Source organism: Suncus etruscus, chromosome 14 (genome assembly GCF_024139225.1).
Source record: "Suncus etruscus isolate mSunEtr1 chromosome 14, mSunEtr1.pri.cur, whole genome shotgun sequence".
Taxonomy (NCBI): Eukaryota; Metazoa; Chordata; class Mammalia; order Eulipotyphla; family Soricidae; genus Suncus; species Suncus etruscus.
Genome location: NC_064861.1, coordinates 38,187,880 through 38,202,756, shown reverse-complemented (window position 1 = coordinate 38,202,756; position 14,877 = coordinate 38,187,880).

The window sequence follows — 14,877 nt, the reverse complement described above, 5'->3', positions numbered from 1 at the left end:
GGAGAAAGCAGTCTGGGCCAGAAGCCCTGGCTTGCCCCGGATACCCATCCAGCTGTGGCCATGCAGAGGAAGCCCAGGTTGGCGCCAACTGGTCCACGCCCAGCCATGGGCACCAATGTCTTTTCCAGTCCAGCTCTGCCCTTAGCTGCCTCAGTAGGAATGCCCAGGGGAAGGGGAGAGAGACCAGGAGAGCTGGGATTGCCCCAGTGGGGAGAGGCACTTTCTACTGGTCAGTTGGCTCTGTCTGACTCTGACCCCAGGGCCTTTGCACTGCCTGGAGCAGCTCCTACCTGCAGCCTCACTCCAGGTGAAGGCAGAGAGAGGCAGGGGTGGGAAGCCTGTGGGGTGAGCAGTGCTGACTTCAGAAACCTGCACACGTTCATCCACCCCAGAAGGGAAATAATAACAGAAGTGAAAATAATGCCAACAGGGGCCAGAGCGACAGTACAAGGGATACTGCACTGGTCTTGCACACAGCTGACTTGGGTAAGTCCCCAGCATTGTAGTCACCTGAGCACTGTCAGGGATTGCTCCCAAGCACAGAACCAGGAATAGCTCCAAGTGCAGCCCAGAAACATTTTTTGTTGTTTTGTTTTGTTTTTGGATCATACCCGGCAGCACTCAGGGGTTACTCTTGGCTCAGAAATCGCTCCTGGCAGGCTCCTGGCAGGCTTGGGGAACCATATGGGATGCCGGGATTCGAACCACCATCCTTCTGCATGCAAGGCAAATGCCTTACCTCCATACTATCTCTCCAGCCCCAGAAACATTTTTAAGTGGAAGAGTAGGAGGGAAATGGGCACATTAGTGGCAGGAAATATGCACTGGGGAAAGGTATTGGACATTGTATGACTGAGACTCAAACTGAACATTTTTGTGTATCTCAGGTGACTCCGTTAAAAAATATAATTTAGGGTTGTAGCAATAGCACAGTGGCTAGGGCTGACCCAGATTCAATCCCTAGCATTTCATATGGTTCCCCTCGCCTGCCAGGATTAATTTCTGAGTGCAGAGCCAGGAGCAACACCTGAGTGCTGCTGGGTATGACCCAATCCGCCCAAAATTTTATTTTATTTTATTTAGATAAATAAAAATTTTACTTATTTGGTTTTTTTTGGGGGGGGGCCATACCCATTTGACGCTCAGAAGTTACTCCTGGCTATGCGCTCAGAAATCGCCCCTGGCTTGGGGGACCATATGGGACACTGGGAGATCGAACCCGAGTCCGTCCTACGCTAGCGCTTACAAGGCAGACACCTTACCTCTAGCGCCACCTTCCTGGCCCCTTATTTTAACAATTGGGCCCGGAGAGATAGCACAGAGGCGTTTGCCTTGCAAGCAGCCGATCCAGGACCAAAGGTGGTTAGTTCGAATCCCAAAAACCAAAAAAAAAAAAAATGCAAACAATTTTTTTTGTGTGTGGTTTTTGGGTCACACCCGGCAGTGCTCAGGGGATACTCCTGGCTCCATGCTCAGAAATTGCTCCTGGCAGGCAGGGGGGACCATATGGAACACCGGGATTCAAACTGATGACCTTCTGCATGAAAGGCAAACACCTTACCTCCATGCTATCTCTCTGGCCCCACAAACAAAATTTTTTAAGAAAACAGGTGGGGCTGGAGAGATAGTGCAGCAGGTAAAGTGCTTACCTTGCATGCAGCTGACCCAGGTTCAATCCTAAACCCCACTAGGACTGATCTCTGAGCACAGAGTGAGGACTAAACCTTGCGCACTGCTGGGTGTGTCCCCCTGCATGCAAAAAATAAAGAAAAACATCAATAATCAGGGTCGGTGTTCAGAATATCCTGTTCCTGTTTTTCTTCCAGAGCACCTGAAGACAACGCTCAGATTTGGGGGCCCATCTTGGACCCAGTCATTTGGGGGATACAGAGCTCAGAGAAGCATGCTTGCTGGAGGACTTGCCTAATGAGCTCCAGGTGGCGCCCTAGCTGCCTGCCGAGTAAGCCCGTCGCCTGAGCCAGGATGCAGTGTCATGGCGGTGCCTGTACTTTCCACGGGCTCAGCAGACTTGAGGTTTGGGGAGGCAGAAGAAGCCCCAGGGGAACCAGCCATGAGCACTTCTATCTTTGGATGCTTCCCTCTGGCCTGAGTGTCGCTTGATTCCAGGCACTCCACTGGCATCTTGACTCCAAGGATTAGCAGCAGTTTTGCTAACTTCAGCAAAGGGGTTTCAAAATGGTTGCTGTAGTTCCTGACATCACATCTACATCCTGGCTAGTGGAAATGAGAAAACGTTAAGGGAGCTCAGGTGGCCTGGTGACAAGAAAGTGGGCACAGGAAGGCAGAGTTGCAGCCCAGGGTGAAAATGACCTTGAAGAATTTGGGGAACCCAGGACTCAGATTCTTGCCCCCACAGGCTTGTGATGCTGTTCACAGTGTGGTCTTGGCTGGGCAACACACTTCAAGGGCACAGAGAAAAGCATGCTGGGTGCCGAGTGCTGAGTCCTAACACTACGTGCCAAGTGCTGGGTACTGGTGCCGAGTCCCGACCACAGAGCTCGGTGCCGCAGCTGCTGGAGCAAAGGTGAGCAGCAGAGGGGCCACTCTCGGGACTAGACAAGCTGGGTCCCCGAGTTTATCTCTGCTGTCCCCCAGCCCTGACTCATCGGTCCAGCCCCCATGGAGGCTGCACACACTGACTCATCGACCTACTTTTCAGGGACTCACAGCCCTTTCGTTGTGTCTCCACAGGAAGGGTTCCCCAGACTTGACAGGATCAGCGGAGCCCTGGCAGCTGCCAGGCCCAGCACCTCAGCCCCCTGGCCTCTTGGCTATGTTCCAAGCTGGTTCCCTGCCCCCATTCCTCCCCCTGGGGTCATGTGTCTCTGAGAGGCAGCACCACTAAGGCTGGTGCACCCGCTTCCTGCCCACTCATCCTGGGCAGTGCCCCGCTGCAGTAGGGGTGGGAATGTGGACTGGTGACAGCGCCACTCCCCACACTGCCCAGCTTATTTTGAAGCACGTGTGCCTGGCTTCGGGGCCCCCAGGAGCTGCAGGAGACTATGAGGAGGAGCAAGACTGCAGCTCAGTTCTAGCACAGCTCCTGGGTCAGAGAAAGTGGGTCTGTCCCTGCCCCACTGGTGCCTGACCAGGAGCAGTGCTGCTCTGAAGCTCCGACACAGCTAAGGAGACATCGACCAGGCCTCTGTGACTTGATTTCTCCTCTAGGAAATGGCCGAGAGTTTTTTGGGTGATGATAGGGTCTGTGGAGACTAATCTACAGTGTGACCACCTCAGAGGAGTACCTGGACTGGAGCAGGGCTGGGAAGGTCAGGATGCAGAGTGCAGAGGAGATTCCATGCCAGCCCTGCCCTCCAGTGGGGAGCGAGAAGCTCCCAAATGAACAGGACTCAGGGCAGGACCTGGCAAGGACTCACCCTAGTCTGGCCTCAGCACTGGTGCCTTCCCAGAAGAGGCCCCAGAGTTTCAGGGGGACCCAGGAAGCCGCTGTGCCAAGGCCCTTGGGTATGAGGAGGTTTGGGAGGGTGGGGAGGGTGGAGTTCTGTCTGAGCCCGATGTGTGGTGGGGAACTGGATGAGCATGGGGAGCTGGATGGATTCCTGGGGTCCTTGGTGATGTCCCTTTTCCAGGAAGCAGGGATTTTTCCCTGTTGGGTGTAGGCAGGACTCTAGTGGTGCCTTCTGGACAAACCCCAGTGCAGGGCGTTCCTGGGAGATAAGGGCACCTCTGTTGTCTCTGGGCCTGGAATGTTTCTGCTGATAAGTAAACCTCAGCCCCAGATCCCAGGATTTACTGTGTCCAGAACCTGGCTCCGCAGACAAGCCCTCTCTGCTGAGGTCCTGACCTTAACCAGACTCCACACTCAAGCTGCTAGATTCACTTCTCCGAGGCCTGGCCCATGGCCTCACCATACACCCCAACTTGGATGGGACCATGAGCCGAGGACCCTCTGAAACTTGAAGGCTTAGGGGTTATTTAGGTAGCCTTTATTTCTCTCCCCATTCTCCATAAAAATAGCTTTAGGAATGGGGTCGTAGAAATAGCATGGAGGTAAGGTGTTTGCCTTGTATGCAGAAAACAGTGGTTCGAATTCCTGCATCCCATATGGTCCCCCAAGCCTGCCAGGAGCGATTTCTGAGTGTAAAGCCAGGAGTAACCCCTGAGCACTGCCGGGTGTGACCCAAAACCACACACACACACACACACACACACACACACACACACACACACACAAAAGCTATAGGGGAGGCCTGAATGTAAGGATAACAGCAGGTAGGGTAGGTAGAAGGTATTCCTTGCCCAAGGCCAACCCAAGATTTGATCCCTGGCATCCTGCGAAGTCCCCCTCCCCTGCCAGCACTGCCAGGGGTGATCCCTGAGCTAGAGGCTAGGACTAAACCCTGAGCACCCCCCAATAAAAACACCCTAAGCTGTTATCCACCCTTTAAGGTGCTAAATCCTGGAGACAGCCTGGGCATCTGCATTTACAATAGATTCTTCTCAAGACAGGCTTAACTCTCATTGCTGTACTTGGTCTGTGCTTGGGCAGAACAAGTTGAGACATTGCGTCTCTCTCTGTCTCTGTCTCACCCCCCTTGGAAGATGCCCCCTGGAGGGAGGGTTGGCAGGTGAGGGAACCCCAAGTCCATCTCCGCCCCCGCTCTTTCTGGGAAATTAGCTCCAGCTCATGCCTCACACATGTTTAGATCTGAGTCACTTCTTGGGGATGGGTTCTGTGTCCTGCAGACTCAGCCCTGCCCCTGGTGGATGAGGGAGAGGAATCAGGAGAACCACTGTCCCATCTGGGAGCACAGGCCCCCTAGGACTGCTGGAAGTGACTGCCCCCCCCCCAAGACCAGGACTTGGTGTACCCAGCAGATCACTGCCAGGCGTATCCCTGAAAGAAATAAAGTCGAAGAAGACAATGAACTGACCATCCCACCCAGTCACACCGCAGGAACGGACACCTTGGAGAAGAGCCTGTGTGGGGAGGGACGGGGAGAGAGGTCCACTCGGCCCTGGGCAGGGGCTGAGGCTGGCCCAGCTGGGTCAGAGTTGGACAGGGAGTTTCTGAGACTCAGCAAACAGTGGGAGAGATGCTCCCCTCACCCCCATGCTTCTCCAGGACCTGAGTGGATGGAAGGGAGGGTAGAGCCTGGCAGCGGGGTAAAGAAAGCACAGAAGCTGAGAGAGCCTGGCCAGGAGCCCAGGAAGGAGCTTCGCGAGGCCAGCCCCTGGCTTCCTGTCTGCATTTTGGATCTCGGGTTTTTATATTGGCTTTTATTGCAGGCACCAGGAGGTATGACCCTGACAGGGTCATGGGAGGGTTGCAGGGATATAGTCCAGCACACAATTTCCACCAATGCCTGCTGTCCGTCACTGGCTAGGGACCCCATTTCTAACCTCTATGTGGTGGCAAGATTCCCCTCTGCTATCCTAGTTATCGATAACTAGGATCGTGTTGTTCTTTCCTTCCCTCCCTCCCTGTCCATTCTTCCTTCCTTCCTTCCTTCCTCCTCCCTCCCTGTCCATTCTTCTTGCTTCCTTGCTTCCTTCCTTCCTTCTTTCCCTCCCTCCCTGTCCATTCTTCCTTCCTTCCTTCCTTCCTTCCTTCCTTCCTTCCTTCCTTCCTTCCTTCCTTCCTTCCTTCCTTCCTTCCTTCCTTCCTTCCTTCCTTCCTTCCTTCCTTCCTTCTTCCTTCCTTCCTTCCTTTCTTTTTTCTTTTTTTTTGGTTTTTGGGCCACACCCGGCGTTGCTCAGGGCTACTCCTGGCTGTCTGCTCAGAAACAGCTCCTGGCAGGCACGGGGGACCATATGGGACACTGGGATTTGAACCAACCACCTTTGGTCCTGGATCTGCTGCTTGCAAGGCAAACACCGCTGTGCTATCTCTCCGGACCCTCTTTCTTTTTTTTTTTTTTTTTTTTTTTTTTTGGTTTTTGGGCCACACCCAGTAACGCTCAGGGGTTACTCCTGGCTATATGCTCAGAAGTTGCTCCTGGCTTGGGGGACCATATGGGACACCGGGGGATCGAACCGCGGTCCGTCCAAGGTTAGCGCAGGCAAGGCAGGCACCTTACCTTTAGCGCCACCGCCCGGCCCCCAGGACCCTCTTTCTTTCTTTCTTCCTTCCTTCCTTCCTTCCTTCCTTCCTTCCTTCCTTCCTTCCTTCCTTCCTTCCTTCCTTCCTTCCTTCCTTCCTTCCTTCCTTCCTTCCTTCCTTCCTTCCTTCCTTCCTTCCTTCCTTCCTTCTTCCTTCCTTCCTTCCTTTCTTTTTTCTTTTTTTTTTGGTTTTTGGGCCACACCCGGCGTTGCTCAGGGCTACTCCTGGCTGTCTGCTCAGAAACAGCTCCTGGCAGGCACGGGGGACCATATGGGACACTGGGATTTGAACCAACCACCTTTGGTCCTGGATCTGCTGCTTGCAAGGCAAACACCGCTGTGCTATCTCTCCGGACCCTCTTTCTTTCTTTCTTTCTTCCTTCCTTCCTTCCTTCCTTCCTTTCTTCCTTCCTTCCTTCCTTCCTTCCTTCCTTCCTTCCTTCCTTCCTTCCTTCCTTCTTTCTTTCTTTCTTTCTTTCTTTCTTTCTTTCTTTCTTTCTTTCTTTCTTTCTTTCTTTCTTTCTTTCTTTCCTTCCTTCCTTTCTTTCTTTCTTTCTTTCTTTCTTTCTTTCTTTCTTTCTTTCTTTCTTTCTTTCTTTCTTTCTTTCTTTCTTTCTTTCTTTCTTTCTTTCTTTCTTTTCTTTCTTTCTTTCTTCTTTCTTTCTTTCTTCTTTCTTTCTTCTTCTTTCTCTCTCTTCTTCTTTCTTTCTTTCTTTCTTTCTTTCTTTCTTTCTTTCTTTCTTTCTTTCTTCTTTCTTTCTCTCTCTCCCTCCCTCCTTCTCTCTTTCTTTCTTTCTTTCTTTCTTTCTTTCTTTCTTTCTTTCTTTCTTTCTTTCTTTCTTTCTTTCTTTCTTTCTTTCTCTCTTTTTCTTTTTCTTTCTTTTCTTTCACCACACTTAGAATTTCTCAGGGTTGGGGCCATAGAGATAGCATGGAGGCAAGGCATTTGCCTTGCATGCAGAAGGACGGTGGTTCGAATCCCGGCATCCCATATGGTTCCTGGAGCCTGCAAGGAGCGATTTCTACATAGAATCAGGAGTAACCCCTGAGCGGCGCCAGGTGTGATCCAAAAACAAACAAACAAACAAACAAACAAAAAAAGAATTTCTCAGGGCTGACTCCTGGCATTCCTCCTGATAGTGCTATGGGGGACCCTATGGGATGTCAGGGATTAAACCCAGGTGGACTTTCCCCCTAGCCCTATCTCTCTGGTCTGTCTGTCTCTCTCTGTCTCTGTCTCTCTTCCTCCCCCCCACCCCAGCTCACCTGCCTCTGTTTCTCTGCCTCTCTGTATCCCATCAGTATCTGCCATGTCCTGGCTTAGGGCAGAATGTTGCAGACAGGAATCAGAAACCTCCCTGGGTCTGTGCAGGATAGAGGGGAAGTGGACCACTGTTGTGTCAGGGGTCCCTGAAATCCTGGGAGGATTTGTTGAAAATTAGTAAGTTGGGGCTGGAGAGGTAGGACACCTGCTTGCACGTGGCCAACCCTGAATCGAACCCCAGAACCCCAGAGGCCCCAATATGGACACCTGAGCCCCACCAGGTATGGACAAGAAAAGATTGTAGGGTCTACGCCCATTATGTGGGAGTGCTTTTTGAGGGGGCCCCAGTGGTAGTAGAAGCAACTGTCCTAGTATTTTTTTTTTGGGGGGGGGGTCACATCCAGCAACGTTCAGGGGTTACTCCGGGCTCTATGCTCAGAAATCGCTCCTGGCAGGCTCAGGGGACCATATGGGATGCCAGGATTCAAACCACCATCCTTCTGCATGCAAGGCAAATACCCTGCCTCTATGCTGCTATCTTTCCAGCCCCTGTCCTAGTAATTTGTATGGGACTGGGGTCTGTGACCCAAGTGCCTGCCCCACACTGTCCTCACAGCTGTCCGGACACTGGCCATCAGGACCATTCAGTGCCGAGCATTGCTGCTCTGGTGGAGAGGCCGGGCCAGAGTCTGTGTGGCCACAGCTGGTCGGTCCCTGCAAGGGGAGGGGTCGGGGCAGGAGCGTCCAGGCCCACAGCGGAGCCACTGGAACTTTCCAGACCGCAGGGAACACTTACGTAACAGCCTGGGGGCAGCCCCAAGGCAGGGCAGCTCTGGGACCAAGAGCAGCCAGGTCTGCAAAATAGGGCTGCAAGTGTGCATGTGTGTAGGCATGGAAGCACATGTAGGTGTGTGAATACAGATGTACAGGTATGTTCTGTGAGCTTGTATGTTTGTTTGTGTTGGGTTTTTTGTTTTTTGGATCACACCTGGAGGCTCACAGAGATTACTCCTGGCTCTGTACTCAGAAATAACCTCTGGCAGGCTCAGGGGACCATATGGGAACCCGGGAATTGAACCCAAATCTGTCCCAGGTCTGCTGTGTGCAAGGCGAACACCCTACTATTGTGCTATCTCTCTGGCCCTGTGTGCTTGGATATACACATATATGTGGGAGTGGGTGTACACGAATGTTGTGAACACAGATGCATGTGTGTGAGTGAACATGGATGTGCATGTAGTTATTGAAGCCTCATCCCCCACCCTTTCTCCCTAGGTAACTTGACCTTACCTGCAAGAACCCGCCCATTCCTGGGAGGGGTCTTGGAAAAGGTAGATAAAGCCTTTGGCCCTTTTGGTCTTTGGCCAGCATGGAGGTCAAAGGGAAGATGGCTGAAAGGAGTTAAGATGCAGGGCTAGGTAAGAATGGCTGTGCTTGAAAGGTTATGATATAGGCCACACTCATGTGGTGAATAGGGCATGAATAAAGTTGATGCTTCCTGATGCCTGTCTCTGGATGAGTCTGATTTCACAGTTCACCTAAACCTGGGACCCGCCAGCTGGATGGGGTTTCGGAGCCACGTGGCCTGGGATGGCAAAGAAAGATCCCTCCATCCATCCTTCACCATCCACCACCATCGTTAATTATTTAATGCAACAGTTATATGTGTGTATGGCACACAACTGTGCATACTCATGGATACACATTGTGTATATGAATATATGTCAGCAAGGATGCATGTGTGTACGAGCACATTGTGTGTATGTGAGCACATGTGTACACATGTGGGAACACAGATGCACATGTGTGTGCTGGGATGGGCTGATACAAGGCACTGCTGGGATTATTGGGGGACTAAAAACAGCCCAAACTTATCCAGCATTGTCCAGCACTGCTCCCCTTTCTCCACTCGCTCCCCTTATCTCCCCTCTTTTCTCTCCCCACTCCTGGCTCTGTACTCGGGACTCTCTGGCAGAACTAGTGTTTGGTCCATGTTCTAAGTCAGGAAATGAATCTGGGTCTGCCATGTGCAAGGCGCATCTGACCCCTGCCCTTATCCTTTTCCTATTTCCTCTGGGAGGGAGAGGAGTTATATTGAACTTCAGCCATAGGGCACTTCTTTTTAAGCAGAGATGAGGAAGAAGGTGAGGAGGTGAGAGAACAACATCTTTTGTGGGCTATTAAAACAAATTTCTCTTCCTTTTTTTTGAGGGGAAGAGCCAGGGTTTTTTCCTGGCTTGCTCTCAAGGATCACTCCTGGAGGTGCTTGGGGAACCCAATGGGATGCCTGCTGTGTGCCAGGCAAACGCCCTCTTCACGTCCCATCCAACCCCTAATTATGTCTTGACAATCAAGATTTGTTTTCCAAAAAACAAACAACTCTTATGACTCACAGTCAGCCGTCAGCCCCAGACCTGCTGACCAAGCTCTGGGAGACCGGAGCTGGAATGGGCTCTCCAAGCCCTGAGTTTGGGGGCAAACAGCCCCCAGGACTGTGTTCTCTCACCCTAGTGGCCAGCTGGCCAGGAGGAACATTGGTCCTGGATGTGCCTAGGTTCCTGACCCTCTAGGCAGCTACAGTGTCAGGAATACTCTACCTGCCTCAAAGAGGCTCCAGATGTGGAGTACCCTGGAGAGAACATCAGCCAGATTCAGGAACCAAATAGCTGCTCCTCCCCGGCCTGTTCCAGAGTGAGCCCAGGTGGGGCTGCCCTCGCCCTATCCAGCTTTGGAAGCTGGAAGCAGTTTTGCTGCTTTAAAAGCCCCCCCCCTTTCCCCGGTGAAGCCACTTTGAACCCATCTGTGTTGTGTGTCCCTTGGTGGAGGACATGTGCAGAACTCAGTGCTGCACTAAAAACTTGGCTCTGCCAGCTGGGACTTAGGAGTAGAGGACAGGCTGGAGCACAACACAGCAGGGAGGACATGGGCCTTGCATGCGGCCAACCCAGGTTCAACTACCACTCACACGGTCCTGGAGTGATTCCTGAGCGAAGAGCTGGGAGTAACCCCTGAGCACTACCAGGCGGGTGTGGTAAAAACAAACAAAAAAGAGTGTGGGGGGGGGAGGGCCCGGAGAGATAGCACAGCAGCGGTTGCCTTGCAAGCAGCCAATCCAGGACCAAAGGTGGTTGGTTCGAATCCCGGTGTCCCATATGGTCCCCTGTGCCTGCCAGGAGCTATTTCTGAGCAGACAGCCAGGAGTAACCCCTGTGCACCGCTGGGTGAGGCCCAAAAACCAAAAAAAAAAAGAGTGGGAGACAGACTTGGGCAGAGGAGTGGTGGGGATTGCCCAGAAACAGTAGGGAAGGGGTAGTTGAGCCAAGGGTCACAGAGGAGCCCCTGCCCCATCCCTTCTTGCCAGTCACTGGGACCCTCTCTAGAAAGCCCAGGGAAGCCCCTCCTTCAGTGGGTGAGTAAGGGACACATTAGCATATGCTGGAGGCGACTTCTGTCCTACAGCATTAATGGGATTTCAATGAATCCACTTCAGGGAGAGTGGGTTGCACGGGCGGCGAAATATAAAATATGAAATAATGAAACCACACATAAGTATGTGGGGTCAACACATCTGGCAGGAGTGAGACAAGTTTAATCTTTAAGCAGGGGGCGTTATAAGGGGGAAAAAGCCATTTATAGGTATAGAGAAGAATGTTTACAAAGCAAAGTTTAACAATAAACAATACTTGAGCTATGAGTGTGAGCCATAAGCATTCTGAGTTTCAAAAGAGAAGGTTATAACACTAGACAGCTCTTTGCAAGCTTACTTCAAATGCAAAATCAGGGATTATTAGGAAGTAGAAAATAGCTAGGAACATGGTCTTCACTGTGCTGGGCTCTCTTGTTTTAGAGGTCAAGTAAAGGAAGGAGCCAATTCCCCTAAGACGTGGCTCCCTTTTTCTGAGAAGAGTCAATACCCCACTGTTATTCTGGCTATGCCCTTGATTACCAGAAACTGAAGCTACAAGGACATTTGAAAAAGAGAAAAAAATAGTCTTTGCTTTTAGGTGCTAAATATTATCCAGAAAAGGGGTTTTCATAGTCATATTTGGTGCTGGAATTTCTTTCTTTTTTTTTGTTTTTTTGTTTTTGGGTCACACCGGCAGCACTCAGGGGTTACTCCTAGCTCTATTGCTCCTGGCAGGCTCGAGGGACCATATTGGATGCCGGGATTCAAACCGCTGACCTTCTGCATGAAAGGCAAACGCCTTACCTCCATGCTATCTCTCCCTCCCCAGGAATTTCTAAGCCAAATTATTTGATAGAGGTCATAATTTTGCCTGAGATTTTACAAAGGTGAGATAGCCAAATAATGACAGAAAATGTAATACCAAGAATAGATTTATCTCTTTGAGAATTCCTCAACTATCCATGCAGGGGAAAAAGGCATCCACAGTGAGTCTTTCAAGGAACCCGTGGGGGTTATTTCAGTTCTTCCCACCAGGAAAATCTGGGAATACATCTGGTGGGCTGAGCTCCCCTAAAAGTTTATGCATGCCATGGCAAGCATAGCCCCTTGTCCCCCCACCCTGACCAACAGACCAACATGTAGCCCCTCTCCCCCACGGGCGGGCGGCATGGAGAGAGTCTGAGAGAAGAAATACTCAGCTCCCTGCTCAGTGAAACAAGAGCAGGGGTGGGTGGAGCTTCCGAGTGAGGAGAGATCCAGGAAAAGAGGGGAGGGAAGAGGGAAAAGCTGTCCTGAGATGGGTTTTAGGGACATTTGGGGAATCCCTAGGGCTAGCCCATTTTACTGACCTTTCTTGGTATTCATTCTCCCAGTTACAGGGTTTCCTCCACCCCAGCTCACGGCTCTGTCCACTTCCCAGAGGCATCTTGGACCCCGCTCCCCCCTCCCTAGCCCCTGTGTCCAGTCTGGCCCTCCTCCATAACCACAGGGGACAGGGGGAAATAGATTCAGGAAAGATCTTCTGCCAAGGTCAGACTGATGGCAGGACATGTGCCAGGCCTGAATTCTGGCACCAGTAGCACCTGGGCCTGAGCATGGGGACTGTGTGTGCATGTGTGACTGTGTGTGTGTGATTTGCACATGTCTGTATGTGTGTATGATTGTGCACATGTGACTATTTAGCTAGTTTGGTGTGATCGTGCATATGCACACACATGTGATTATGCGTCTACATTGATGGTTTGCTGCATGCATGTGATTTTACATGTGTGCTTGTGTGACTTACTATGAACATGTGATCATGTTTGTATGTATGAACATACATATCGTTGTGTTCCATATGTGTTCAAACATGGGGTTCCATGAGTGCACATAATTATGTTTGTGTAACTGTCATGAAACAGTGTGATGTTCAGAGGATGAAAGAAGTTAATGCCAGTTTGGGGTGTTTTGGTTTGGGGGTCACTCCTAGCTCTGTGCTTGGCACTTTCTCCCAGAGGCACATGGGGTCCCCACTGTGCCTCCTGTAGACAAATCTGCACTCACCCCACAAGCAGCCACCGGGCTATTCTGTGTGTCAGCATTGGGCGGTATAGTGAGGGGCTGTCCCTGCTCACCTGGTCAGTTCAGTCATTGTGTGAGTACCTGGCTCTTTTCCCTCTGTCCCTGCCCTGGCACACAATGCTGCCCAACTGTGCCAGTTCCAATCTCTAGTGGGGGCCAGTAGGAGGCAGAAAAGCTGGAACTAAAGATCAGCTCTTAGCTTCAGTTTTCTAGATGTTTCTGTTTGGTTCCTAACTGCACTTGGATGACATTTCAGATGCACACAAGTTGCAGGAGCAGAGTAAGAATCCACCTTTGTGGGGTCTTCACATAAGCCTTTACGCAGATGCCCAGGCTCTGCTCAGCCTGAGGTGGCATCTCCTGCTCCCTCCTGAGCTTAGGGGCCCCTTCACCTCAGCCTGCAGGCATGGACCCTTCCAGCCAGGGCATCCAGATGTTCTCTTGCCAGAAGAAGCCATAACTAGACTCTGGGGGCTAAGCCTGGGGCTCCTTGTGGTACCTATGCAATACCCGGCTCCTGTGGTCTCTTCTAACCTATTCTTCTGGACACAAAAGACCCCCCAGATCTCAGTCAGGGATCCTGATCTGGCCTAGCTTCTTGCAGGCCTCTCTGGCCTCTACTGGGGACCCCAGATTGCTCTGCAGGATGCTGCTCACCTGTGGCACTGGGGCCCCTCCTTGACACAGACACATGTTTGGAGCCTCCTTCCATTCCCCCAGGGTCCAGCCACCATGCTTGCTCTGTGGGGCACTAGTCAGTATCTTGGGGGCTTGGCAGAGTTGTGGCTGCTATTCTGGCTCCTGGAAGCTTTCGACCTGCTCTGAGCACCTGCTCAGAACCACCCACATTTGTTTACTGATCCAACCACTCATCTCTGGCTGCACGTGCTGTGTGTCCTGCTGTGCTGACAACACCCATAGCTCTGGTGCTCCCACGTGTCCTGTACATCTGTGTCACAAATATAGACATGAACACACATGGGCACCATCTGGAATTAAGGCTTGACCCCGGGAAGTTCCAGGCCTGACTCAAAAACGGACCTTCGGGTTTGTAGCTACCCTCTCTGGGAATCTGGGCCAGGCATGGGCAGGGCGGGGCCCCCTCCAGTGCCACCTTTGACTTGGGCCATCTGCTCTAGCTCCACTAAGCCTGAATGACACAGTGTTCCAGTCCCCCCACACCCCTCACCCCACCCTTATATTCCCGCTCAGCCCCAGGATCAGCTGTTCTTCTGCAGAGACTGTCTCTAGCAAGGGGAATGGAAGCGAGTGGGGTGGATAGGAGAGGAGGAGGTTTGCCCTCCTGAGTCCCCAGCCCCCACCCAGCCGGGGCTTCCAACTGGGAAAGGCAGGCCTGAGACTGGGGCTGACAGGCTGTAGGCTCCTCAGTTCTATAAGGGAATCTAAAGGGAAGCCCCCTCTGGAGGACAGATCAGTACACCTGACCCCCACCCACCCTCAACATTGTGTGGCTTGCTTTAGTTTCTTTCTTTTATTGATGATGTTCAGGGCTTACTCCTGACTCTGTGCTCAGGAATCGATGCTGGTGGTTTCTAAGGGGGACCATATGGGATGCCAGGGAGGGAGCAAACCTGGGTCAGCCATATGTAAGCCATGTACTACATAAAAGCCACATTTTTGTGTTTTAATGTCTACAGCAACTGGTTCTGGATGTGTTTTTTTTTTTTTTTTTTGCGGGGGTGAGGGGGAATTTGGGTCACACCCAGCAGCGCTCAGGGATTAATCCTGGCTTTGTGCTCAGAAATCACTCCTGGCAGGCTCAGGGGACCATATGAGATGCCAGGATTTGAACCACTGTCCGTCCTGGATTGGCTGCATGCAAGGCAGATGTCCTACCACTGTGCAAGCTCTCTTGCCCATGGATGTGCATTTTGACATCAGTATGATGTGCGGACACCTCACCTCTGTGTGTATGTATGTGCATGGGGAGTTGTCAGTGTCTCCCCAAACTCTGGGAATCCAGGGGGCATAGGCTTGTAAAATGCTTTTATTTTATGCACTGTCCCCATCTGCCCAGAAATCACACAGCAGAGCCAGG